At 33.7% G+C, this 27,313-nt stretch overlaps 1 pseudogene; it reads right to left on the reverse strand.

Annotated features, from left to right (window-relative positions):
- Positions 1–8,478: 8,478 nt before the first annotated feature.
- Positions 8,479–25,819, reverse strand: LOC116422505 (annotated as a pseudogene).
- Between the last annotated feature and the right edge of the window lie 1,494 nt (positions 25,820–27,313).

A 27,313-nucleotide genomic window follows, 5' to 3' on the forward strand; every position in this document is an offset into this window, starting at 1 on the left:
AGGCAGGACCAGAGTTTGCTGCAGTCTGCAGTCTGCTGCAACCACAGTCCCCCAAGAGGCCCGCCTGGGGCTGGCCTTCACCACAGTCTCTCCAAGGGCAAGATAATCCACTCACCCTCTAACGTTTGATGACCATTGAATCCACCTCCTGTTGGGGAAGGGAAAACTCCCCAGGCACCCCAACCTCAGAGGCGGAAATCAGTTTACATCTCTCCCTATTCTGCAGGGGGCTGGAACCCCCCCTAGGAACCTACCCTAAAGGCTTTAAAACATGAATAAAAAAGATGAAAAGAAAAAATCTACACTTCTATGCAGAAAAAGGCAGGTCAACAAACCTGAAGAGACCTCAAAAACAAAATGCATCAGACTGTCCTCCACATAATGCTCCTAGAAGGACCATTAAAAGTCTCAAAAGAGTTAGAAATAAATGGGGAAAGGAAAGAAGCCTTCAAAGAGAGCAACAACTTCCAAATAGAAATTGGGAAAAGTTAAAAACTGGGAAGGCAGGAAACAAAAATTGGTGAACTGGAAAAAATAAAAACCTAAGAAAGTAGGAATGTGAATTGGAAAAAGAAAATAATTCTGTAAAAAAAAAAAAAATTGTGAAATGGAAAAAAATTCCCAAACCAAAACAATACATTCAAAAAACTCAATTGGACATATACAGAAAAAGTAAAAAAGCTAAGAAGAAAATAATTCTTTAAAATTAGAACTGAACAAATTGAAACTAATGATTCATTGAGACAAAAATCAATAACAAAAACAAAAATGACAAACTGGAAAAAAACCACGAATTATCTACTTCCAAAAAAGACAGACTTAAAAAAAGATCTAGGAGAGATAACTAGGAAAATTGGACTTTCTGAAAACTGATAAAAAAAAGGCCTGATACTATTTTACAAGAAACATCAAAAAGAAAACTGCCCAGTGTAAAGAATCAGAAGGTAAAATAGGCATTGAAAGAATTCCCAAACACCTTCAAAGAAACCCCTAAAAAAAAAACCCAAGGAAATTGTGGCAAAATTTCAGAACATCAGATTAAGGAAAAATTTCGACCAAAAAAACCATTTAAATACCGAGGTGCCACTAAGGTCACCCAAAATCCGGCTGCCTCTACATTAAAGGAAAGGGCCTGGAATATGATATTCCCGGCCAAGAACTTGGGATCAACCAAGAATAAACTACCAGCTAATACTTTTTCTTCCAGGGAAGAAGATGGAATATAAAAAACAATGAATTCATTTGTTTCTGAAAAAAAAAAACTAAACAAAAATTTGACCAAGAATAAACCAAGAATGGAAAATAAAAAATAACTCTAGAAATTGATTTCGGTGGATATAAAAAAGAATACATGTATAATTTGATTTACTGATATAACACAAAAAGGGAAGTAGATATGGAAAAGGGATGAGGCAGAATAAAAGGTGGGAAGGAGGGATAAAAGAAAACCACATCCCACAAAGAGGCGGGGAAACTTATATTTGAGGGGAATTTAGAGGGGAGGAACATTGTGTGGAATCTTACCTCAAGAGTTTCAAAGAAAAATAATTGACATTTGTTTTAGAAAAACTCCTCGCCTCATTAAAATGGGGGAGAGGAAAGGGAAAAAGAAAAAGAAATAAGGGGCAGGGGGACCAAGGGGGAGGGAGGGAAAAGAGGAAAGGGATCGTGATACAAAGGGGTCATAAGTTTAAAAGGGGAAAAGGGTTGGGAGGCAAGAATAAAATAAGCACAATCTGGGGTTATTGGATGGCAGGAAACAGATTTAGTAATTCAACCGTAAAATTAAATGGGATAACCCCCATAAAGAGGGGCAGATTAAGACTGGATCAAAAGTCAGAACCCAAATTTTTTACAAAAACACATTTTGCAATGCATTGGTAAAAGAAAAGGCTGACAAAATCTATTATCTTCAGGTGAAGCAAAAAACAGGGGTACCATCCTTATTGATCAAGCAAAAGTAAAATTGATCTAATTAAAAAGAATAGGAAGGTAACACATCCCGCTAAAGACATAAACCGAACAATAAAATTAAACATATATACCAATGGTATTACCAACTTCCAAAGGAGAAGTTAAGAAGGCAAAGAAGAAAAAAACAAAACGAATTGGGAATCCAACCTTCCTCCGGAATTAAAAAATCAAACCACAAAACAAATGAAAAATTAAAAAGAAATAGAATATTGAAAAATTAGGTATGTTGGATCTTTGGAAAAATTGAATGGAAGAAAGGAATATACTTTCTTCTCAGCAGTTCATGGAACCATTCAAAAATTGACCAACATTAGGACATAAAGCTTAAAAATTAAATGGAAAAAGGAAAAAGAAATGCTTTCTTTTCAGATCTGATCAATAAAACACATTCAACAAAAAGTTGGGAAATAGACCAAAAGAATTTGGAAACTAAACAACTCATCTTAAAAAATGATTGGGTGAAGCAGCAAATTATAATACAATTAATAATTTCCCAAGATAATAAATGAAGACATCATACCAAAATTTGTGGGATGAGTCAAAGCGGTAATAAAAATTTTATATCCTTAGACACGAATAAAACAGAAAAGAAAAGATTAATAATTGGGCTTAACTAAAAAACTAAAAAGACAAATTAAAAACCCCAATCAAATACTAAATTGGAAATTCTAAAATTAAAAAGGAGAAATTAAAAATATTAAAGAAAAAAACATTGAACTAATTAATAAAACTAAGAGTTGGTTCTAAAAAGCCAATAAAATAGATAAGCCTTTGGAAATCATTAGAAAAAGGAGGAGGAAAATGAAATTAGTAGTCTTAAAAAATGAAAAGGAGAACTTTCCACCAATGAAGGGAAATTAAAAATAAAAGGGTTATTTTGCTCAACTTTATGCCAATAAATTTATAACCAAGTGAAATGGATGACTACCTCCAAAAATAAGACTTCCCCAGACTAAAAGGAAGAAGTAAATTGCTTGAATAGTCCCATTTCAGAAAAAGAAATAGAACAGGCAATTAAACAACTCCTAAGAAAAAACCCCCAGGACCAGATGGATTTAATGTAATTTTACCAAACATTTAAAGAACAATTGGCCCCAATGCTATATAAAATTATTTGATAAAATAGGGAATGAAGGATCCTACCAAATTCCCTATGACACAGACATGGACTGATACCAAACCAGGTAGGCTGAAAACAGAGAAAAGAAAATTATAGACCAATCTCCTAAGAATATTGATGCTAGAATCAAATAAATTTGAAAAGACACAGAAAATCATCTCCAAGATAATACACTATGATCAAGTAGGATTTATACCAGGAATGCAGGGTTGGTTCAATATTAGGAAAACTATCAATATAATTGCCATTTAATCAAATTAACAAAAACCATATATCATCTCAATAGATGCAGAAAAAGCATTTGATAAATCAACATCCATTCCCTATTAAAAAACATTGAGAGTATAGGAATAAATGGATTTTTCCTTAAAATAATCAGCAGCATCTTTTAAAACCATCAGTAAGATCATATGTAATGGAGACAAAATGCAACCATTCCCAATAAGATCTGGAGTGAAACAAGGTTCCCACTATCACCGTTACTATTTTATTGTATTAGAAACGCTGCTATACTAAGAGTGAGAAAAGAATTAAAAGGAAAAGAAGAGGCAATGGGGCCAAATTATCACTCTTTGCCGATGACATGGAAAAATATTAAGAAAGAATTTTAAAAGTTTTAAAATAATCCAAACTTTAAAAGTTGCTGGTTATAAAATAAACCCCATAATCATCATTCTTTATATCACTAAAAAATCCAACAGTCAGAACAAAGAAAATTCCAAAAGTAACTACTATAATATAAAAATTTAGAAATTATTTAAAGGAAAATAAAAACTTTAAAAAAATTAAGACCACTTTTCCACAAAATTTCTGATCTAACCAATTGAAAAATATTAAATCTCTTGGATAGGGGACAAATATAATAAAATGACAATATTACCTAAACTATCTATTTATTTATATAAATCAGACTCCCAAAAACATTTTAATTAGAAAAAAAAACAAAAATTATATGGAAAAACAAAAGGTCAAAATTTCCAAAGGGAATTAATGAAAAAAACAATCAAATATGGTGGCTTATTCCGATCTAAAACTTATTATAGAGCACAGTTACTAAAAACTATTTGGTATTGGCTAAGGAATGATTATTGATCATGAAAAGATTAGGTTAAAAGGATAAAACGTAACAAAAACCTAGTCTTTGACCCAAGATCCCAACTTTTGGGATAAGAACTTCCTGTTTATAAAAATTGCTGGGAAAATTAAACTAATATGGCAGAAACACAATCCATACAAACAACACCAAGATAAAGGTCAAAAATGGGTTCAACCTACTAAAAATAAATTATTTAAATTAAGAACACGATATTTACCTCTCAGATCTGTGGAAGGGGGGTTTTTTATGACAAACAAACTAGGTATTAGTGATCACAAAATAAAAATTTCGATTATACCAAACTGAAAAGTTTTGTACAAACAAAACTAATCAGACAAAGATTAGAAGGAAGCAATAAACTGGGAAAATATTTTTTTTACATCAAAGTTCTGATAAAGGCCTCATTTCCAAAATTAAAGAATTCTCTAATTTATAAAAATCGCCATTCTCCAATTGAAAAATGGTCAAAGGATATGAAAAAATTCCGATGAAGAAATTGAAATTATTTCTATCATATGAAAAAGATGCTCCAAGTCATTATTAATCAGAGAAATCAAATTAAGACAACTCTAAGATAAACCCCACACCTTCAGATTGGCTAAGATGACAGGAAAAAAATGATGATTGTTGGAGGGATGGAAACTGGGACATTATTCATTGTTGGTGGAGTTGTGAACAATCAACCATTTTGGAAATTTAACTATCCAAGGTTATACTGGGATTATATCCCAAAGAGATTATAAAGAAGGAAAGGGACCTTATGTAGAAATTTTTGGAGCCTTTTTGAGTGGCTGAAACTGGAAATAATGGATGTCCAAGGAAATGCAATTTGTGGTATTTGAAAAATTTGGAATAATTTTTCAGAAATTCCCAAAGGAATTTGAAAGGCCAGGACCAGAAGATCATAAAAACCCTTTTCCAACAACAATTCTAGATGATGACTGTTCTGATGGATTAGGCCATCCTCAGCAACGAGATCAACCAAATCATTTCTAATGGAGCAGTAATGAACTGAATAGCTATCCCAGAAAAGAACTCTGGGAGTGACTAAAAACCATTAATTGAATTCCCAATCCCTATATTTTGCCCACCTGAATCTTTGTTTCCTTCACAACTAATTTACAATAATTCAGAGTCTGATTCTTTTGTTCAGCAAAATAATTTTTTGGTCATGTATACTTTTTGTATCTAAGTTTATTTTAATATATTTAACATCTACTGGTCATCCCGCCATTTGGGGAGGGTGGGGGGGTAAAGAGGTGAAAATTGGAAAAAGGTTTGGCAATTGTTAATGCTGTAAAGTTACCCATGTATATATCCTGTAAATAAAAGGCTATTAAATAAAAAAAAAAAAAAGAGATATGAGGTGGTATCTCAGAGGTGTTTTAATTTGTATTTCTCTAATCAATAGTGATTTAGAATATTTTTCATAGAACTATAAATAACTTTAATTTCATCAACTGAAAATTGTCTTTTCATACCCTTTCACCATTTATAGTTAGGAAATGACTTGGATTCTTATAAATTTGACATAGTTCTTTATATATTTTAGAAATTAGACTGGCAAACGTTCCCCCACCCACCCAGCTTTGTACTTCCCTTAATTCTGGTTTCTGTTGGTTTTGGTTGCCTTTTTCAATTAAATTAAATCAAAAGTTGTCATTTTCCTTTCATAATGTTTTCTTGTTCTTCTCTAGTCATAAATTCCTCCCTTTGCCAAAGACCTGATATGTAAATTATTAGTTGCTCTCCAAATTGTTTTAGGGTATTATCCTTTATGCCTAAATCAAGTATGCATTTTTGTATGGGGTTTCAGATATAGGTTTCTGCTGAGTTTTTCCCAGCATTTTTTGTCAAATAGTGAATTCTTATTTCAAAAGGTATAGTTTGGAGGTTTATGAAATATTAGATTACTATAAGTCTTTCTTATTGTTTCATGTGTATCTAAGCCATTCCACTGATGTACCAGTCTGTTTCTTAGCCAGTACCAAATGGTTTTAATGACTGTGGCTTTGTATTATAGTTTTAAGTTTGGTACTGCTAAGCTACCATCCTTTATATTATTTTTCATTAATTCCCTTGATATTCTTGACCTTATGTTCTTCCAGATGACGTTTGTTATTATTTTTGTAGTTCTACAAAATAATTTTTGTCCGTTTGATTGGTATGGCACTGAAAAAAGTAGATCAATTTAGGCAGAATCACCATTTTTATTACATTAGCTCAGCCTACCCATGAACAAATGATATATTTCCAGTTGTTTAGATCTGACTTTATTTCTGTGAGAACTGTTTTGTAATTTACTTCATATATTTCTTGGGTTTATCTTAGCAGGTAGACATCCAGGTATTCCTTATTCCCCAGGGTCAATTCTCTGCAACACAGCTAGGCTTGGCATTCCTAATCAGGTAAGATTCACTCAGTCTTCCCCAACTCAGAACTTTTCCTTGGAGTTCCAGAGGTTAAAGTTTTTGTAGTTTCTATTGAAGCATCAGTCACACTTAACTCACCCCAGAGGTCCCATTTAGTGTTTCCCTGGAGTTAATGCAAAAGTGTCTGGACTTCAGACCAGTTAATCCCTGGCTTGGGGTTTCATTTTGGATCTTCTTGTGTTATAAACCAAGAGGATCTCTATTTTGTCCAAGTTTTCCTGTTTTTTTTTTTTTTTTTACCAGTCTATGTTGGACCTGATGCATGACTTTTTTCTGTTTGTGGGGAAATCTCTAGAATTTGAAATTTATGGATACATGTCAACATCTTTGCAGAATCCTCCAATGAAGATTCATTTTCAAAGCATATTGAGACTTTCTCATTTATTGTATTATTTTAAACTGTGCTATTTCCCTAAAGTAAGTGGGGGAATAAACTATTATAAATCCTGCAAAAGGGATATTTTATTATCAGAGAATGAATTTTTTTTTTTACTTCTAAAATAAGATAATAACAGGGCCTGCTATATTAGTTGTTTTGAAGAGCCACTTTTTAGATCTTACCATGCACCAGGCAAACAGTATTACACATAGTGAATTTATAATATAATACACATAAGCACTTCTGCACATAGCAAATCTGAAAAGAATTTCAAAGATGCATGAAGGGAACTCTGTTAGGTTACAGATGAACAAAAACAGCTCAGAGAGGTTGTTACTATATGATCTTGAGTATATCCTTTCTTCTTCATCTGATCCTCAATTGTACTACCAGTAAATTGAAAGGATTGAAATTAGATAGACTCTGACGTGGCAAATAGTAAAGGAAGGAGTTTGTAATCTTCATTTGCTTTTTGTGATTATATCCTGTATATTCAATAAATGTTTAAGCTCCTAAAAGGCAGAGACTGAGTTTTCTACTTGTCTTGTACCTCCCACAGTCCTTAATATGGGGCTAAACAGGGAGCAGCTGCTCAGTAAACACTTACTGAACTGAATTTAATGGTACTGTAGTGGAAAAAGCTATACAATTCTGTACTGTTCAATCCTACTCTGGCAACCACTGAGCACTCTTGGAAATCTCTCCTAGATCACAAGCTGACAACTTATTTGAATTTGTATTTATTGAAACTTTTAAAGAAAAATCAGACAATAGCAACCTCAAAAATCCCCATAATGAAAACATCCTTCCACAAGAGGTAGCTATGTAAGTATTGCATCACTTGTGATTTCCTAGAGAAATGAAAGAAATAAACATGAACAAGCATAATGTTATTTCTCAGCCCAGGGTCAACTCATAGTGAAGAACACAGCCACAAAAGTGTGATATCTATACTACTAATCAAAGTAATAGGAGAAAGACCCAGACTAATCCAAATTGGGAATCTAATAACATATGTTCAATCTCAGGATGCTCTAATATAGGAATGTTCTTGAATTGAAATGCTATAGGATACAATTTAGGAATATAGATATGACTAGTACTTGCTGTAATAAAAGGCATAATTTACTATATAGTCCTACTTCTAATCCAAAAAATGTTTATTTTTCCTACTGAATTCTTATCATTGTGGGTATATTCAAGGTCAAAATAAGGGACTAATTCTGGCCACTATTATCAACCAGGAAAAGAATATGCTCTGGCTAGGTTTGTGTTGGCCTGATCATCACCTTCTCCATTTAGGTAAGTAGGCCAATGACATGTAAGATTAAAAATAAAAAGTCCAAAAGTTCTACGTTATTCACCAAAACAAGTATCATTTTGCAGTTTCCCCCCATTATCCAAGTTAAACCCAGAGATGGAAATTTTATCCCTCCCATAAGAGTTCAGTTTACCTGAGTTGCCAACAGCCACTGTTTCTGTTGCTTGCTAATTTTAATTTCCCGGAAAAAGATAGAAATACTTTGTTAATGTTGCTCTTTCAATGGTGGGCATTTGTATCTTCTCCATTGGCATCTCAAATGAATGCTGGACCTAAACAAAAAAGATGGAAAAATAACTTATAAAAATACACATAAATACCAAATACAAAACAAATCTCATACCAAGTAAATCTCCTTTCCCATTTGCAAACCTCCCAAGAGAAGACAGGAGGTGAAATAGGTCTAGATTTTTGCCTGATATTGACCACTCATACAGGTTGCCACAGGACAGGAAGAGAATATAAAGAACTGATTGCCCCATGTATTTTATATTAGGTCAGGTTGGTGCTAACCTAGGCCTTATAGTTTAGGAAGGACACTCATAGATTTACAAGACATAAGGGAAAAATAGAGAATCAAGATGGACAGACATGGGCTTTTTAAGTTTATGATGATTCTCTTACTTTCCAGAAAATATCATACAGATGACAGCACCAAGCATACTTTCTGAAGCAATCAATCAATTGGATGATGAAGAGAGAGCCCTTTTTAGTGTGTCTCCAAGATTTGTTATCTGGGAATAGAAATGAATTTTCCATGTATAAGACATCTGATATATGCAAGACATTTTAAAGATGAAAAATAATACATTTCCTTTCTTCAAGTTATTTACAATTCAAAAGTGTATAGTACACATAAACACACCTAAGTATATAAAAGATTGAGTATAATAAAGGCAAAGATCAGTAAAATTGCTATAAAGGGAGAAAATATTTTCATCTGGGAAAGGGGATCAAAGAAGGTTTCCCAGAAGAAATGTCACTTAAACTGAGTTCTGAAGAATTACAACTATTTCAACAACAGCTTGGAGGAAAGAAAGTTGGATGATATAAGGGTATTAATTATTTAGTGTAGTTAGAAGATTAAAGGCCAGAAAGAGATATTGTTTGAAATTAGGGTCAAAAACTCAGTAGTAGGTGTTTTGGAGGGCCTTAAAGGCAAATCTAAGAGCCATTGTTTTGTTTTTGTTGTTGATGCTTGGTCGGTTTTTGTTTGTTTTTTTCAGGAAATTTATTTGAACAAACATTGATCTAATGTTCACTGTGTGCAAGACAGTGCGCTGAGTCTAAGGGAGAAAACGGGAGCAATTGGAGATTTCTGATCAAGGGAATGATACTCTTTCAGATCTGTACCTTAAGATGGTTTTGGCAGCAATATGAAAAATGCCTTGAAGAAAAAGAGAATGAAGACAGAGCAACTTATTAGAAACACATTACATTACTCGAAACTAGAAGTAATAAGGGCCTAAATTAACTTAGCAGCAGATTGTATAAACCAGGATTTTTTTTTTTTTAATTTAATAGCCTTTTATTTACAGGATATATGCATGGGTAACTTTACAGCATTAACAATTGCCAAACCTCTTGTTCCAATTTTTCACCTCTTACCCCCCACCCCCTCCCCTAGATGGCAGGATGACCAGTAGATGTTAAATATATTAAAATATAAATTAGATACACAATAAGTATACATGACCAAAACGTTATTTTGCTGTACAAAAAGAATCATACTCTGAAATATTGTACAATTAGCTTGTGAAGGAAATCAAAAATGCAGGTGTGCATAAATATAGGGATTGGGAATTCAATGTAATGGTTTTTAGTCATCTCCCAGAGTTCTTTTTCTGGGCATAGCTGGTGCAGTTCATTACTGGCTCCATTAGAAATGATTTGGTTGATCTCGTTGCTGAGGATGGCCTGATCCATCAGAACTGGTCATCATCTAGTATTGTTGTTGAAGTATATAATGATCTCCTGGTCCTGCTCATTTCACTCAGCATCAGTTCGTGTAAGTCCCTCCAGGCCTTTCTGAAATTATCCTGTTGGTCATTTCTTACAGAACAGTAATATTCCACAATATTCATATACCACAATTTATTCAGCCATTCTCCAACTGATGGACATCCATTCAGTTTGCAGTTTTTAGCCACTACAAAAAGGGCTGCCACAAAAATTCGTGCACATACAGGTCCCTTTCCCTTCTTTATAATCTCTTTGGGATATAATCCCAGTAGTAACACTGCTGGATCAAAGGGTATGCACAGTCTTTTTTATGTTATATCAGTACAATCAAATTATACATGTATTCTTTTTGTATATCCACAACAGAAATACAATTCTCAAGAGTTATTTTTACTAAATAATTATTTTCTTCATTAGCTTTTTTTACTTCTTTCTGTATATGTCCAATTGAGTTTTTAAATGTATTGTTTTGGTCTGTGGATTTTTTTCCATTTCACTAATTTTTTTTTTAGTGAATTATTTTCTTTTTCCAAATCACAGATCCTACTTTCTTGCGAGTTCTTTGTCTTTTCCAATTCACAGATCCTACTTTCTTGCGAGTTCTTTGTCTTTTCCAATTCTCAAGTCCTACTTTCTTGCGAGTTCTTTATTTTTCCAATTCACCAATTTTGTTTCCCTGCACTTCCTGGGAATTTTTTAACTTTTCCAATTCGTATTTCAGGAAGTTGTTGCTCTCTTGTAAGGCTTCTCTTTCCTTTCCCCATTTATCTTCTAACTCTCTTTTGAGACTTTTAATGGTCTCTTCTATGAGAGCATCATGTAAAGGAGGACAGTCTGATGCATTTTTGCTGTTTGAGGTCTCTTCAGGTTTGCTGACCTGCTCTTTTTCTGCATAGAAGCTGTGGATCGTTCTTTTCATCTTTTTATTCATGTTTTAAAGCCTTTAGGGTATGTCTCCTAGGCAAGGGGGTTACCAGCTTCCTCTGCAGAGCAGGGAGAGATGTAAACCGATTTCCGGCTCCGAGGTATGGGAGTGCTCTGAGTGGGAGTCTTCCCTTTCCCCAACAGGAAGTGGATTCAGCACTGGCCGAGCTATCTAAGTGCCCTGTTGGGCTGTGTGGGTTAGCGATTGCCCTGGCTAGAGACTAAGGGGTGAAAGTGTCACAGCCCCAGGCCGGAGCCTCTGGTGGGACTGTGAGTATTAGCAGCAGACCGCAGACTGCAGCAAACTCTGCCCAGTGTCTCTGCCTGATGCAAATCGGCCCTGGAAAAGCTCTATGGCCCCAAGCCGAGCCCCCCACTGTGCAGATTGGAGGCTAACCCGGGCTGCATCCTCCTGCCGTGCAGGATCACAGCTGCCCCAAGGAAAAGCCCTGTACTGCGGGTTGGGGCTGCGAGCTTGTGCTGAGATCTATGCTTTCACTTTCGGTTTGAGGCTCTCCTCAGAACCTAATTTCTCTCCCAGTCTGCACTGATCTCCCCCCTGGCCCCGGAACCAACCTTTTTTTGGCGAGACTGCAGATTTTCTTCGGCTGGTGAGTTGTTCTACTTCTTATCTTTATGAATTGTAGCAGTCAAGACTATTTTTGAGGCTCGATATAATATTGATAAAGAGGGTAAGAGAAGAGCTTAGAAAGTTGCGTGTGTCTTCTCCGCCATCTTGGCCAACCAGGATTTTTTTAAAACAAAAATCAGATTTTTCTTTCTTAAGAGATGAATTCTGTTCTCCAAAAGAATGTATTTGAGAATGAGATTCTAGGAAATGTAACAACACTAGCACATGTACCTATAAACATTTTCCCTTCATTCTCTACACTGCCATTTAACATCCATAATCTTCAATGTCTTTCTTAAACACTTAGTTTTTAAAGGTACACTTTCTAATTCTGTTTGACTCCGATTTCTTCACTTTTGTTCTTAATCAATATATTATACACTTGATCAATTTGTTTCTCCAAAGTGATATCCAAAGGATGTGTTTTTAGGTAATTGTTTATATACGTGTGTGTGTGTTTAAGATGTTTTGCCATATGGGGCAGTGTTTTGAAAATAATAAGTTTGGTGTCAGTCAGCCTTATTGAAGGAATAGAATATATATGATATCAGTTACTGTGAGAAAAAGTGTATCAAGTTTAACTAGAAGGAGCCAATGAGGTTTTCTAGAAAAGGAGCAAACAAGTATGCTACAGTCACCATATGATCCTCCACCAAATCCCAATATAACTTCTTGCTCCATTTCACACTAGATAAATAGAGACTGTACACTGGGAGATTCTCATTAGAAAAGTCTTGCTTAGGAAGTGGTTTACTTGGAGTTGATGAGCAGAAAGCAATGAAGTCCTTCTCCACATGAGCCTTATAGAAAGCATCACTTTCCAAGATGTATGGGTCCTGTAGATACGTCTGCAAAGGGTGTTACTGAATCATTGGCCCAAACAGTTCCTGAATTCCCTGAAGAAACATGAGATTTGGGGTTAATAAAGCATCCTCAATTTTGAGCTGATATCTGGCACTAACAATTCAAATACCTTGTCTGTCTGTCTGTCTCTTCTGTGTCTATCTGTCTTTCTCTTCCTCTACATGTGTCTGTCTCTGTTTCTTTGTGTTTTTCTCTGTCTCTGTCTCATTCTCAGTCTCTGTTTTCTGTCTTTGTTTCTGCCCTTCTCATAACATTATAGAAATTGAATAATGTAATGCTCTAGATTAATCACAATCCATACTCACCCCCTCGGCAAGCCTGAAGAATAATGATCTTGGCCTTGTCCTTCAGACTAGGACAGTTCCTGGTGTTAAATATTTGGAAGATCCTTTCAATAGGTAGTATTTGGCGATCTATGTCTGTGTAATCCTTCCCACAGATGCCATTTGTCACACCATGAGACATGAGCACCAAAAAAGTACTATCAGAAGTCTGGTGCTCTAGGCGGGAGGCAAATTGCTTCAGCTTTGATTCCATTTACTAAAAGAAAGTATAGAATACATGATCCAGGAATGTATAATCAAAGAAACTGGTTATGTGGACATTCAGTTAATGGTTATTTTAGGGGTAAAATAAATTATTTCAATTTAAAAGAAGATTTAATTTGCACTTTATTTCATTTTATCTTTTGCAAGGCAATAAGGGTTAAGTAACTTCTCCAGGATCACACATCTAGGAAGTATTAAGTGACTAAGGCCAGAATTGAACTTAAGTCATCCGCACTCCAGGGAAGGTCCTGTATTCATTATGTCATCTAACTGCCTCCTCAAGATAAATTTTATTTTATTTTTTATGCGCTCTCTCTTTTTAAACTTTTTATTTTCAAAACATATGGACAAATAATTTTTCAATATTGACTCTTGCATAGCCTTGTATTCCAAAATTTCCTCTCCTTCCCCTCATCCCCTCCCTGAGATGGTGAGCTATCCAATATATGTTATACATGTCAAAAAACAAATATATATATATATATATATATATATATATATATATATATTTACATAATTATCTTGCTTCATTGGAAAAATCAGATCAAAAAGGGAAAAAATGAGTAAGAAAACAAAATGCAAGCAAACAACAAAAAGAATGAAAATGCTAAGCAGTGATCCACACTCAGTTCACACAGTTCTCTCTCTGGGTGTAGATGGCTCTCTTTGTCACAAGATCATTGAAACTGGCCTCAATCATCTCATTGTTGGAAAGTGTCTTGTTCATCAGAATTGATTGTCATATAATATTACTGTTGCTGTGTACAATAGACTCTTGGTTCTGCTCCTTTAACTCAACATCAGTTCATATAAGTCTCTCCAGGCCTCTCTAAAATCATGCTGATCATTTCTTATACAACAATAATATTCCACAATATTCATGTAGCATGTAGTATTTATTCAGCCATTTTCCAACTGTTGGGCATCCACTCAGCTTCCAGTTTCTTGCCACTACAAAAAGGACTGCTATAAACATTTTTGCACATGTGGGTCCTTTTCATTACTTTAACATATAATCCCAGTAGAAACACTGCTGGATCAAAGGGTATGCAGTTTGATAACTTTTCAAGCATAGTTTCAAATTGCTCTCCAGAAGGGTTGGATCCGTTCACAATTTCACCAACAATGTATTAGTGTCCCAGTTTTCCCACATCCCTTCCAACATTTGTCATTAACCTTTCCTGTCATCTTAGCCAATCTGGGAAGTGTGCAGTGGTATCTCAGAGTTGTCTTAATTGACATTTCTCTGATCAATAATGATTAAACCGCCTTTTCATATAACTAGAGATGGTTTTAATTTTTTCATCTGAAAATTTTCTGTTCATATTTTAACATTTATCAATTGGAGAATGGCTTGAATTTTTGTAAATGTGAGTCAATTCTCTATATATTGTAGAAATGAGGTCATTATCAGAACTCTTAAATATAAAAAATGTTTCCCCAGTTTATTGCTTCTCTTTTAATCTTGTCTGCATTAGTTGTTTGTACAAAACCTTCTTAATTTGATATAATCAAAATTATCTATTTGATGTTCAATTATGACTTCCAGTTCTTCTTTGGTCACAGATTCTTTCCTTCTCCACAGATCTGACAAGTAAAGTATCCTATGTTCTCCTAATTTGTTTATAATATACTCTTTCTGTCTAAATCATGACGCCTTGGTATATGGTTTTACGTGTGGGTCAATACCTAGTTTCTGCTTTATTAGATTCCAATTTTCCCAGTAGTTTTTGTCAGATAATGAGTTCTTATCTCAAAAACTGGGGTCTTTGGGTTTGTCAAACATTAGATAGTTGTTCTATTTCTTTTTCTAAAATAGAACTATTTAAATAATTTATTTCTTCTTCTATTAACCTGAACAACCAACATTTTTCAAATTTTCTTCCATTTCACTCAGATTATCAAATTTATTGACATATAGTTGGGCAAAATAATTTCTAATTATTATTCTAATTTCCTTTTCATTAGGGAAAGTTCTCCCTTTTCATTTTTGAGTCTAACAATTGATTTTCTTTTTTTGCAATCAAATTAACTAAAGGTTTATCAATTTTCTTGGTTTTTTAATAAATGAACTCTGTTTTATTTATTAATTCAATGGTTTCATATTTTCAATTTTATTAATCTCTGCTTTTATTTTCAGAATTTCAAATTTGGTATTTAATTGAGGGTTTTCAATGTTTTTAGTTGTAATCACAATTTATTGATTTTCTCTTTCTCTATTTTATTCAAGTAAACATCTACAGTTATAAAATTTCCCCTAATAATGCTTTGACAGTAGCTCACAACTTTTGTATGTCATCTTATTATTGTCATTTTCTTGGATGAAATTATTGATTGTGTCTTTGATTTGTTGTTTTACCCATTCATTCTTTAGGATTAGATTATTTAGTTTCCAATTAAATTTTTTTTTCTATTTCCCCCTGTCCTTTTATTGCATGTGATTTTTATTGCATCATGCTAAAAAAATTTTTGCTATTTCTGCCTGTCTGCATTTGATTTTGAAGTTTATATGCCCTAATATATGGTCAGTTTTTGTATGGGTTCCATGAACTGCTGAGAAAAAAAAAGTATAATCCTATCTCTAATTTTTTTCCAAAGAGCTATTATGCCTAACTTTTCTAGTATTCTATTCATCTCCTTAACTTCTTTCCTATTTATTTTGTGGTTTGATTTATCTAGTTCTGAGAGAGCAAGGTTGAAATCCCCCACTAATATAGTATTGCTGTCTATTTCTTCTTGATCTCTCAAATTTTTCTCTAGGAATTTGGTGACACTTGGTGTATATATGTTTAGTATTGATATTTCTTCAGTATCCGTGATAACCTTTGGCAAAATATAATTATCTTTTTATCTCTTTTAATTAGGAAATCATGACTATCTTTTTTTTTTAACTTCATTTAATGCATAATAAATTCTGCTCTAACCCTTTATCTTCACTGTGTATGCTCACTCTGTCTTAAATGTGTTTCTTGTAAACAACATATTGTAGGATTCTGGCTTTTAATCCAATATGCTATTCACTTCTGTTTTATGGGAGAGTTCATCCCATTCCTATTGAAATTCCTATTGAACCTATGAAAGTACCACAATAAAAAAGAAACAACAACATTATTTCTAGTTATGTAGGTTTGAAACTTTGGTATTAGGGTTCAAAAAGAACCCTAGGTTCTTTTTTTCATCATGACTTTCAGGAGATCCAATAATCCTTAGATTATCTGTCCTAGATGTATTTTCCAAGTAAATTGTTTTTCCTAGGAGGTATTTTATATTTTCTTTTATTTATTCATTTTTTGTTTGGTTTGACTGATTCTTAAAGTCTAATCGAGTCATTCACTTCCATTGGTTCAATTCTAATTTAATGTATTATTTTCTTCAATTACTTTTTTAAGCTCCTTTTGTATTTGGCCAATTGAATTGTTTTATTTATTTTTTTTTTTTGCATTTTGTTTTCCATTTCACAACTTCTGTTTTTCTACAAGTTGGTATCTTTTTCATATCTATTTTGTAAGGATTTATGTACTTTTCTCATTTTCATCAAATCTATTTTGTAGGAAGTTATATGGTTTTGCCATTTCAACAAATGTTTTTTAAGGAGATTTCTTTGGAAATTTTCTGTTTTCCTTTTCCATACCCTCTTGCAAAGATCTCATTTCCTTTTTCCATTTTTCTTCTAACTCTTTCTTAAGATCCTTTTTGAAATCTTCCAAGAAAGCCTTGTGAAATGGGGACCAGTTCATATATCCTTTTGGGACTTCATTTGAATTTGATTTGCCTTTAGGAATCTCAGGGTTTAAGTCTATTCCCTCTGTCCATAAAAGTTGTCTATGTTCAGAATTCTTTTTCCTTTTTTGTACATTTTTTAGGGGTTGAGATCTGTTTTTAATGCAAAGGAATGACAGCTGCTTTAGTTTGCCCTGGGCCAGTGTTTCTGACTGATTTCTGGTCGTTTAATTGTGCTGTTAATTGTGGTTAATAGCTGGTTAACCACAGCTGATTAATGTGTGGAGTTCTTCTAGGATTCAGGTGCTTACAATTTGCTTTTGGTATTTACTTTTGGTTGTGTTGCAGCAAATCTACTAATACCTGCTTGCATCCAGGACAACATGGCAATTCTCTGACTCTCTGCCCCAGTTCCTTGCCCTGGGCTCTGCTGGGGCCTGGATTCAGCAGACTGTCCCCTTGCCCATTTGAAACAGACCTTTTCCCAAGTTCTTCCAAGGTATTTTCTTCTGGAAATGTGTTGTACTCCTGATATCTGTCACTCCAAAGCTTAATCTGCTATGAGTTTGAGAGAAGATCAGAGAAGATCACAGAAAGTTGTGTCTGCTCTCTGCTATCTTGGTTTTGCCCGCTCAAGTTACATTTTAAGGGAAACACAGAAAGCTTTTAAAATCAACACCTTTAAGAAAGTTTCAAGGGAAGAGAGTGGTTTCATCAAGTCCAAAAAAAGCTATCCAGATTACGAAATGTGTTCCATAGTGCTGAACTCTCTGGGGACCATTCTGAGCTCTCTTGGCCCTTGGAATAACACTTTTGTATTGCCTGGAGCAGGAATTGTCTATCACTTTGGGAGTGGAAAATTGTTTGTCTCTGTGCTTACCAAAGCTGTGAGGTTCTTTTCAACATCTACTCTGTAACCCAGACCCTCAAGAAGGTCCTGCATTCCTGTGATGTCATTATTAGCCCCTGTTCGCTGAGGGAGATAATCAAACTTCACATTCCAGATGATAAACGCCAGGCATGTGCGGGTTTCTTTCTCCATCACTGGGTATATCTGTAGGGAACAAATGTGAATGTGAATGAGGCTTCCTCAGCCACTTACAATGCAAAGACTAAGCCAAGTTGCTCAGTTGAGATAATTGTAATTTTCTTTTCCGACCTTTATGGGATGTCTCAATATAAACAATGTCTTAAATAGAAATAAGGTTGGATATAAGGAATAGAAGAAAGAAGTATCAAAAATCCAGAATGGGTAGTGAGTGTTCATTGAATGGTCATGGACAAAAATGAGAAAAACATTTAGGAAAATTTTATTTCTTAACAATTAGAGAAAAGAGGATCAAGAAATCTGGGAATTGTGGAAATTGTAAAGTTCTTGTTCTTTGGTGTCCCACAATCATTAAAGAAGCTCTAAAAAAGATCCTCTTCACACCAACGAATCACATATTTATGAAACTGGGTGAGTTAGCAATATTTTTCCCCTTCTATGCAGTTAAATAACAATACATAGCACCTGTCCTGCCATCTCCTTCCTTAGCCTTTGGAAATCTTCATGGGAACAAAGCCTGAGTGTGTCTGCGGCAATATCCTGGAATGTCGGAGGAACTGCAAAATAAAAGATACCTTGTGATATGTGATATTTTGCTTGCATAAGAATCCCTATTACATGCTCTGATTTTCTTGTGTCCTGAAAAAATTCCCTTGGATTTACATGTTCATGATTTCAATTAATCAATCAAGAAGCATTATTAAATGTTTTCTTTGAGGGAAATATTATGTTAGGCACTGTGGAATAAAAAGAAAGGAAATAACAGAAACATTTTTTCAAGGATCTTTGACAGCCCTATAAGAATGAATATGAATGCAGCGAGACTTAAAACAGAGAGACCAAATAGAAAGTAATTGCAGTAATCCAAGTAAGAGCTAATGAAAACTAGAATTAGGGTTTGGGCTATATGACTGAAGATAAAATGATATATAAGAGAGATATGAAGGCAGAAATAACAAAAACTGACAAATGATTTGGACATTTGGAATGAGTAAGAGTATATAGTATTGGATTATACCAAAGTTTCAAACCTACATAACTAGAAATAATGTTGTTGTTTCTTTTTTATTGTGGTACTTTCATAGGTTCAATAGGAATTTCAATAGGAAAGTTAAAAAAAATGAGTATGAGTGGAAATATAAAGAATTCTGTTTTAGATATTTTGGATTTGTAATGCCTAAAAAATAGAAATTACAAATATTCAGGTGGAGAAGTTAGATTGTAATTAAGAAAAGAGATTGGTTTTTAAAAAAGAGTAGGGTTGGTCACAAAGTGCTGAAAATCATCAGTATAGAGTTTATCATTCTAAAGAGTAAGACCAGAAAAACAGATAATATCACCAATACAGAGATAAAAGAAAAATAGGGTGCAAAGCAAAGACTTATGAATTAGATGATAATTCATTAAAAGAGATTGTTCTTTTTGAATTCTTCTAATTTTTAAAATTCAATGTCATGAAAAAAAAGAAGAAAAAAAAATGCAGTAGAATGACAGTACCAAAGGCTGTGAAGAGATTGAAAAGAATAAGATTTGAGAAAAAGGCTATAATATTTAGTAATTAAGAGAACATCTTAATGTTCTCTTAACTTAAGCAACTTTTCACAGGATTCTTTTGGATTAAAGATGACATCAGAAATCAGATTTCAGAACATTTATAAAATAGTAAGAAGAGAAAAAAATGTGTGTAGATATGAAATGTTGACATTTAACAAAGAAAGCAAGAGAAAGTGTCCCAAAAATTTGTTGTAGTTTTGACCTTCAATAATTTTAAAGTTATAAAAGCTATTAGCTTACAAAAAATTAGTTATTTTAATTATTAGTTATTTTAAATTAATGTATCTTATTAAAATTGAGCAAAACTGTTATCTTGTGCAATACATGTGGAAATAATTGATTTTGAACTATGTAAAAAACTTTAATCAGATGTTGCTCAATTTCTAATCCTAGCCTTAAGAACAATCCAAAGATTAATATTTTAATTTACATAGCAATAGCAGGAGGGAAAAATATCGAGAGATTATACAAGAGACAAGAAGGTTTGGGACATCCACTGAGATAGGTGAAACTGACAATCATTTTAAAAAGTAATAAATTTATAGTAGACCTAATCAGCATGATTTTGTTATTTCCTCCTGGGCCTTTCAGCAGCACATAAACAGGAGCAAAGGAGGTATAATATGGGCAATTTAACATGGTTCAATCAACAGTACCAAAAAGGGTCAAAGAGCTTAAAAGAATACTATAGTGTCCATTTGAACCACTCAATTTAAGCATTTAGATAAGGGAGGGAGGAGATTTTAAATAATGCAAGGTTAATATAGCTTGAGGAATTATTAAAAACTCTGAAGTAGATGAAGAATTAGGTTAGAAGTTTTAGGGTTAGAGGCTGTAAGACATATTACCATATAATAAAGGAATTTTGGAGTTTATAAACATTTTTGAGAACTAGTAAGATGTGTAATAATGCTAATATACATAGCTGAGGAAGAATAGATAAATAAATCAAGAAAACTGAGTAGATTTAGAAACATGGAAGGTAGAATATGGAAGGAAAATGATATGTATATTCATGTCCCCTCATAAAATTGTGATGGAAAGACTGTTGGGTTGGCACAAAAGACATTGAGAAAGGAGAAACAAACTTGGAGTAGATAGGAAAAGGTTATTAGGCTTTATATTCAGTGATAAATGTGGATAGTGTAAATTTAAAAGGAGGCGAGGTTGCTAAGTTATTGTCACAAAGACAGTGAGTATCAAAAGATGGAAACAGAAAATGGAAAAGATTTGTTTTGTTTTTATTTTTCTTTTTAAAGATGTTAATAAGAGAACACACATTCCAGAGAATACAGTAGAATATGAAGGTGCATCTAGAGCAGGATTGGGGTTAAGTAGAATTAAGATAGATAAAGGAATGAAGGAGAAATCAGCTAGAATTAGAGAAAGAGATAATAGGGAAAATAAAACTATGTGATTAGTAAAATGGAAAACAGTGAGGTAAGGAGGCCAGACTCTATATCTTTTGCTAATGAGAAATCAGACTTTTTTTTTCCATTGACCTTGAGGAAGGTATGTTGTGGAGATTTATGAAGAAGAATTATGGAACAAAGAATTAAGGAACAAGGATTAGTTTAGAAAGTAGAATGCGGTGGCAAAAAGTCAACCTATTGGATGAGCTGGGATTGAGCCAAGGGTTCCACTACTAACTGTTGGTTAGGATCATCAAATGCTTCCCTACAGGACAGCCAATAGTAGCCTCCAGGGTAGGTCAAATATGAAATAAAGTCATTGCATAGACAATAATATTTTAACTCAAAAAAATAAAATTGAACTGAACCTAAACCAAGGGAAAATAATTACTTCTGGGGAAGAGGAAAATAATGTGAAGAAAGAAAATAGATATGACATGGAGAATTATAGGAGGGAATTATAGCATATGCCCAAACCATGACAATCTTATTGTTTTGGTTGACTCACCCATTCAATTTTGATGTTTCAGATACAGGGAATAAGAACTATCTACAGACCTCTCCTAGTCCCTGGGTCTCTGAGCTTTCTATTGATCTCTAAATCAGACAAACTAGGTAAAATGATTTTTGCATAGGGTTAAGGATGAAAGGCAATTTTCTCACACCTCTTTTACTTCTAACTCTACCATGTCAAAGACAACCCTTTCCTTGATTTGGTGATGAGGAATCTTAGTTCTGAATTTCCCAATGAGAAGTCTCCACTTTCTTCATTATTTACCCTGAAGGTTTTTGTTTATTTATTTGGTTTATTTTGTTTTCAGGAGAGATGAGCCCCAGGGAAAATTTTAAGACAGGTTACCTGGTGAGAAAGAATTTTTCTGAAATCCTTCAACATTAGATATAGCCAGTTGTTCTGTCTGAGATCCTGTAGAGAGGAACAAAGCGTTAGAGTTGTGAGATCATTTTTCTCTAAAACACCTTTTTATTAGAGGGTTAGCCTGTTCACAAACTGAATTTCTTTTCCAAGATGGAGATTTTTCTTCTGAGTACTTAAGATACAAAATCCTTAGCACTTTATGTGAACAAAAGGGTGGTTGGAACTACGTATGCCATGGAGAAACTGGAAAATCAGTATACAGCATTAATCCCTATCTATGGAGCAAGCATGATTCATGAAGAATCATGAAATAGCAATTCTTTGAGTCCCAGAGGTGAAAGAGGGGTAAAAACAATACCCATCAGGGATATGTTACCTCTGAGAGTTTGTATTACTATAGTTTGAGTTCAAGGGTTTATAGTAATTAAATAGCCCTTATATACCTTTGTTTCATTAGGAATGTAGATTAGGAGCAGGGGCTTTGAAGAGTTTAAAAAACCACTAGAAAGCATTCATTTTAGAGAGAGTCCAGCATTGTACTTAATATCTATGTGGCCTTGTGCAAAGCCTTTTAGGTTCTCTGGTCTTCAGTTTCCTTATATGTAAAATTGGAGACGTGATCTCTACAGTTCCTTACCATGCTAAATTCTATTGGGATTGATTTGTCAGGAGACAAACTTGATCCTTCCTAGGAAACATGTCCTTCTCTGAGGCAGAAAACTAATTTAAAGCCTCACTTCAACCCTTCCTGAAATTTAGGAAAGAAAAACAAAAAAACAAAAAAATGTATTTTCTTGTAATTAAACAAAAAATCCAGGAATGCTGACCTAAAATAAGCAAGGAGAAATTTTAAAAGGTTGATATGAAATCCTGACTTTTCATTCGAATAAATCCTGTCTTAACTTTAATTTAAAAGATCTGGGCTCCAGAATCACACCTGTCATTAATTAGCTGTATGATAATTAGTTATTTAGACCAATTTTTTTTTTAACTAAAGCCCAGAAAGGTGTTTTTCAAAAGCATTTTGTAACTATATTTAAATATAACTTCCTTATAAATCTATATATTTTATTATGTATATTTAAAGACATTATTTTGAGAAGGGATCCGTTAGATTTGCCAGGCTGCCAAAGGGGAGTATGATACAGAAAGATGAAGAATTCCTAACATAAAATGACTGGACTTTGATTTCTTTATCTGTAAAATGAAAATAGTGTATTAGAAGACCTTTACACTTTAAAATTCAGTGACAATAAAATGAATTTTCCTGAAATCAATTTACTGGAGAAAATGTTGCTAGTTTTACTCTGTTACATTAATGATTAGCCATAGTTAGACCCATCTTTCATTTAAAAACTCATAAAAAGTTTAATATAAGGGTGGGGCCAAATTCAAAACCTAGCACAGAAATACTTACCAAGGCTAAAAAGAATACATGTCAACCTGTGGATTGAATACCTTACATAAAGGGAGAAATAATGCAAAGTTATTAGATGGGCCTCAGCCATATTACAGAGAAATTCATCAACTTTCTATAAACTTAGTAGAATTCAGGAAATAATAAGGATCCTAGGAAATATGACTATAAATTTTTCAGTGGCTTTCTAGGATTTTCACATTTATGCTAAAATATATGATTGTTTGACTAATTGAAATATGTTTTTACCTGATAAATCTATCAGGACGAAAGGGAGTGGAATGACTTTAACCTCACCTTTATATATAGTAAGTTGAATTTCTTAGGGTACATTGGTAAAAATGTAGTGCCCCCAAAAGGGAAACACTTGTTTCACTGTAGTCTGCCCAGATTACTTCTAGATATTTGTGTTTAATTCCAGATACTACATTTTTAAAAGAACATGGATAACTGAAACACATCTAGAAGAGGGAAACCAGGAAAATGAGAGATATGGGAACAATGATGTAAGGAAAACAGTTGAAAGAATTAAAGAAGTATAAAAAAGAAAAATCTACAACCTTACCAGAGCATATGATAGATTTCTAAAAGAACATTACAAAATGAGATTAGTTCTAATTGTTTGATAGGGTAGAACTGGCATTACTCGGAAGAAGACAGTTTTAGGAAAGAATATTTTGAGTTACTATAAGTACGAATCATAACAATTTGAGTTGTCCAACAATGGAATGGACTGTTCTCATAGAGTATCTGTGGGCATTCCCCATTTGTAGATTTATTCAAGCCTAATCTAAATGACTTCTCATTGGAAAGGAGTCTTTTTTATTTGTCTTTGTGGTATATATATGTTTTATTAAGGTAGAACCATGTTCTCTGTGGATGTCTGGATTCAAGACTTTGTGGTAATTATTTCCCTACATATTTTAATATCTTTGGTATCATTGGCAGTTTTCTTCGTGGTTACTTTGGAACATAATTTAGAACAAGCTTTGCTTATGACCTGTGGGGCAAACAACTTTACTCTTAATTGTTTTTTCTCTTTCCATATATGGGAGAAAAGGGAAGAATGGGCCTGATTTTTAGATTCTCTGAAAGTTCCTGTAGTTCTTTCACTTCAAAATGACTCAAAGGCTATATGTAAAGACAATGAAATGGACTTCAAGTTGTTTTCCTAATCAGTAACTGTAAAACTCTTACATCTGAGTTGTTATTTAAAGCACAGATTCACCCTATTCATTTTCTTTCTGTCTTTCTGTCTTCTAGAGTCCTGGAAGAAAATATAGAATAACTTAGACTTTTACAGTTTGATCTTAGCACTGAGAGATAATTAGTCCAGTGATTCTTCTAAAGCACAGTTTTATCCAAGGGACATCTAACATCTATCACCCATTAATCCCCAGTGGTTTCCTATTACCACCAGGATAAAGTACAAAATGATGTTTGACATTTAAAGACATTCATAATCTGGCACCTTCTTAAGTTTCCAGTCTTCTTAAACTGTCCCTTTTCACAAAGCAACAATCCATCACAATCCATCTACCTTTCCTAATTGTAGTGCCACAAACACAAATGTCACTGCTTCTACCAACTATATGCCTTTGTTTTGTTTTAGCTTTCTGAACATATATGAAATAATCTGCCTCCTCACCTCTATTTGCATTCTTGTCTAGACTGTAAGCCAGTAAACCCACATTGGTAGGAGAGAGAAGGGGTCACTCTGATGCTGTCATTCCTTAGCAGGAGTATATTTGCAGGACCAGGAGCCTGTTCACTTCCCACTAAGATATGATCCTGCTCACTGTTAATCTAAATACTTCTTTAAATTCTTATTTTCTTTCAACTCAGTTTACTCTTTTATTTCTCTGCTGTATATGTAGGGGAAGAGAAACAGAGAGCAGAGTTTCTTATCAGGATCTATAACATTCCTGGACAGGTAAGTATATGGAAAACATAGAAGAGATAAGATCCACTGAACGCTGCTAAACTCTTTAGCATACTGGGGGGGGGGGGGAGAGGGAGACACTACAGTAAGATTATGAGTGGGAAAAACATTCCCAGAAAAAAAAAAAATCCCAGTAAAACATTGTCATTGTTATACAATCAAAATCAGTGAGTTAGACAAAGGCTTCTTTTAGCTGATGGAAATAATCTTCTTTTCATATAGAAGGTTCCAAAATGCAAGGAATATCTAGGGTCCCCTTTCAGCTGAGATATTGACACTAACCTGAAAACAATCCAAGCTTGTCTGCAAGATGTCTATCTCTTTCAATGATACTTTTAATAAGATGTTGGCTGGCTTTAGAACCTTTGTTAGAGACATTATCAATTAGTCTCAGAGCCTGATAGTTGATTGTTTTATTTTCTTCTCTCACTATCTCCATTTCTTCCTGATTCAGCACTTTGATTTCCAGTAAGTCATCCAGTAATCCACTGATTACACCCTTGTTCGCTGACTCCACAAATCGCTTCCTCTTCTCCTTCAGGATTATGTCTGTAAAAAACATAGGGGATACTCTTTCAGTCAAAGATACATTAAAAAAGCAAACAAATAAACAAACAAACAAACAAACAAAAAAACAAATATCCCTTACTTTAAAAATAAGGCTCCATAGTTGCCACTTGTGGACAGATTCTTAGCCCCAGAAATTCCCTCTATTTTCTAATCTTATAACTCCCTGAAAACTTTCTTCCATGTTGGTATGTCAGTGAACTTTTTAACAATATTAATAACATGAATAACAAGTTTCTGTAAATCAAAGGAAAGATTTTAGATCTTTCCTTTGATTTACAGAAACTTGTGAAAGGGACATGGAAGACTAATTCATGAAGTCTGACAATAGTAGGCACATTGTAGATGCTTAATAAATGCTGTTGATTTGTTGACTTGATCAGATTTACCCAGTGCTTTGTGATCTCAGTTTATCTTTCTCAGATTTCTTTACTAAATTGAATTAATCAATAAACATTTGTTAAATGTTTACTATAAGCAAGGAATTGAGTATATATGAATGATAATCAATACGTTAGGCCCTCAAGAATTATTGTACAAAGGAATCATATAATATATGTACAAACAAAGACAAAGGAAAAAATCAAGGCAAAAAGTTTCCAGGTACATTTAGGGAGGATGAGAGGGCCTTCACTTAAGGAATATAGGAAGATTTAGAAAAGAAGTGATTCTTGAGCTGGACATTGAAGATATAAAAGTATGTTAGTAGATAGAATGAAGGAAATCTGTTTCAGGGATGATGGATGAGCTGTTCTAATGCACTAAGGCAAAGTTATAAGCACAAAAACAGCCAATCCTATAGGCTGGACAGTATGTAAAATAAGTTGCATGAAACCCATTTGGAAAAATACCCTAAAATCAACTTGAGGAATGTATTTCAAATTGACCTCCCTATCCAGAACATCAACCCTTTTGACAACACAACTGGTATCTGGTATCATTTGAAAATGAAAATAGGAATCACATGAAACTGAAAAAAAAGTAAAAAAATGACAGAAAAAACAAATAACCAGAGTGTCTTTAATACATATCATTCAATCCTGAGGAACCAGAGAGTACAGAAGCTCTAATCTAAGGCAATGCAGGGATATAATAAGGTTACATCCCATTTGTTCTTAGCAATTCCTCTCTATCCCACTTTTGTTCAAATATGCTGAGTGTTCTGGAAGTCAGAGCATGCCTCCTAAAACTTTTTTTTTTTTTAACCATCCCCACTCAAAGTGACCTAATTTAAAAAAAAATACTCTTAACTTACCAGCCATGATCCCTCCAGGAAGTTCTTTCTAACGAGTTGGAAGAAGTCTATTGAAAGTAGTGAAACAATAAATATTCCTACTTTGCTTGTCAGAAAGGATGATGTATATTTATATTGTAAAATAACTTGGGGACTCTGCCAAAACAGTACTATGAAAAGAATTCTGCTTATTGGATCTTGAGTACTTAACCTTTCCACTTTTGTGAAATGTGTCTGTCTATATATGTGATTTTAAGTGAAAAGAATAATTTCTCTGAGCCTAAATTTGTT

The sequence above is a fragment of the Sarcophilus harrisii genome, chromosome 3, assembly GCF_902635505.1.
Source record: "Sarcophilus harrisii chromosome 3, mSarHar1.11, whole genome shotgun sequence".
Classification (NCBI taxonomy): Eukaryota; Metazoa; Chordata; class Mammalia; order Dasyuromorphia; family Dasyuridae; genus Sarcophilus; species Sarcophilus harrisii.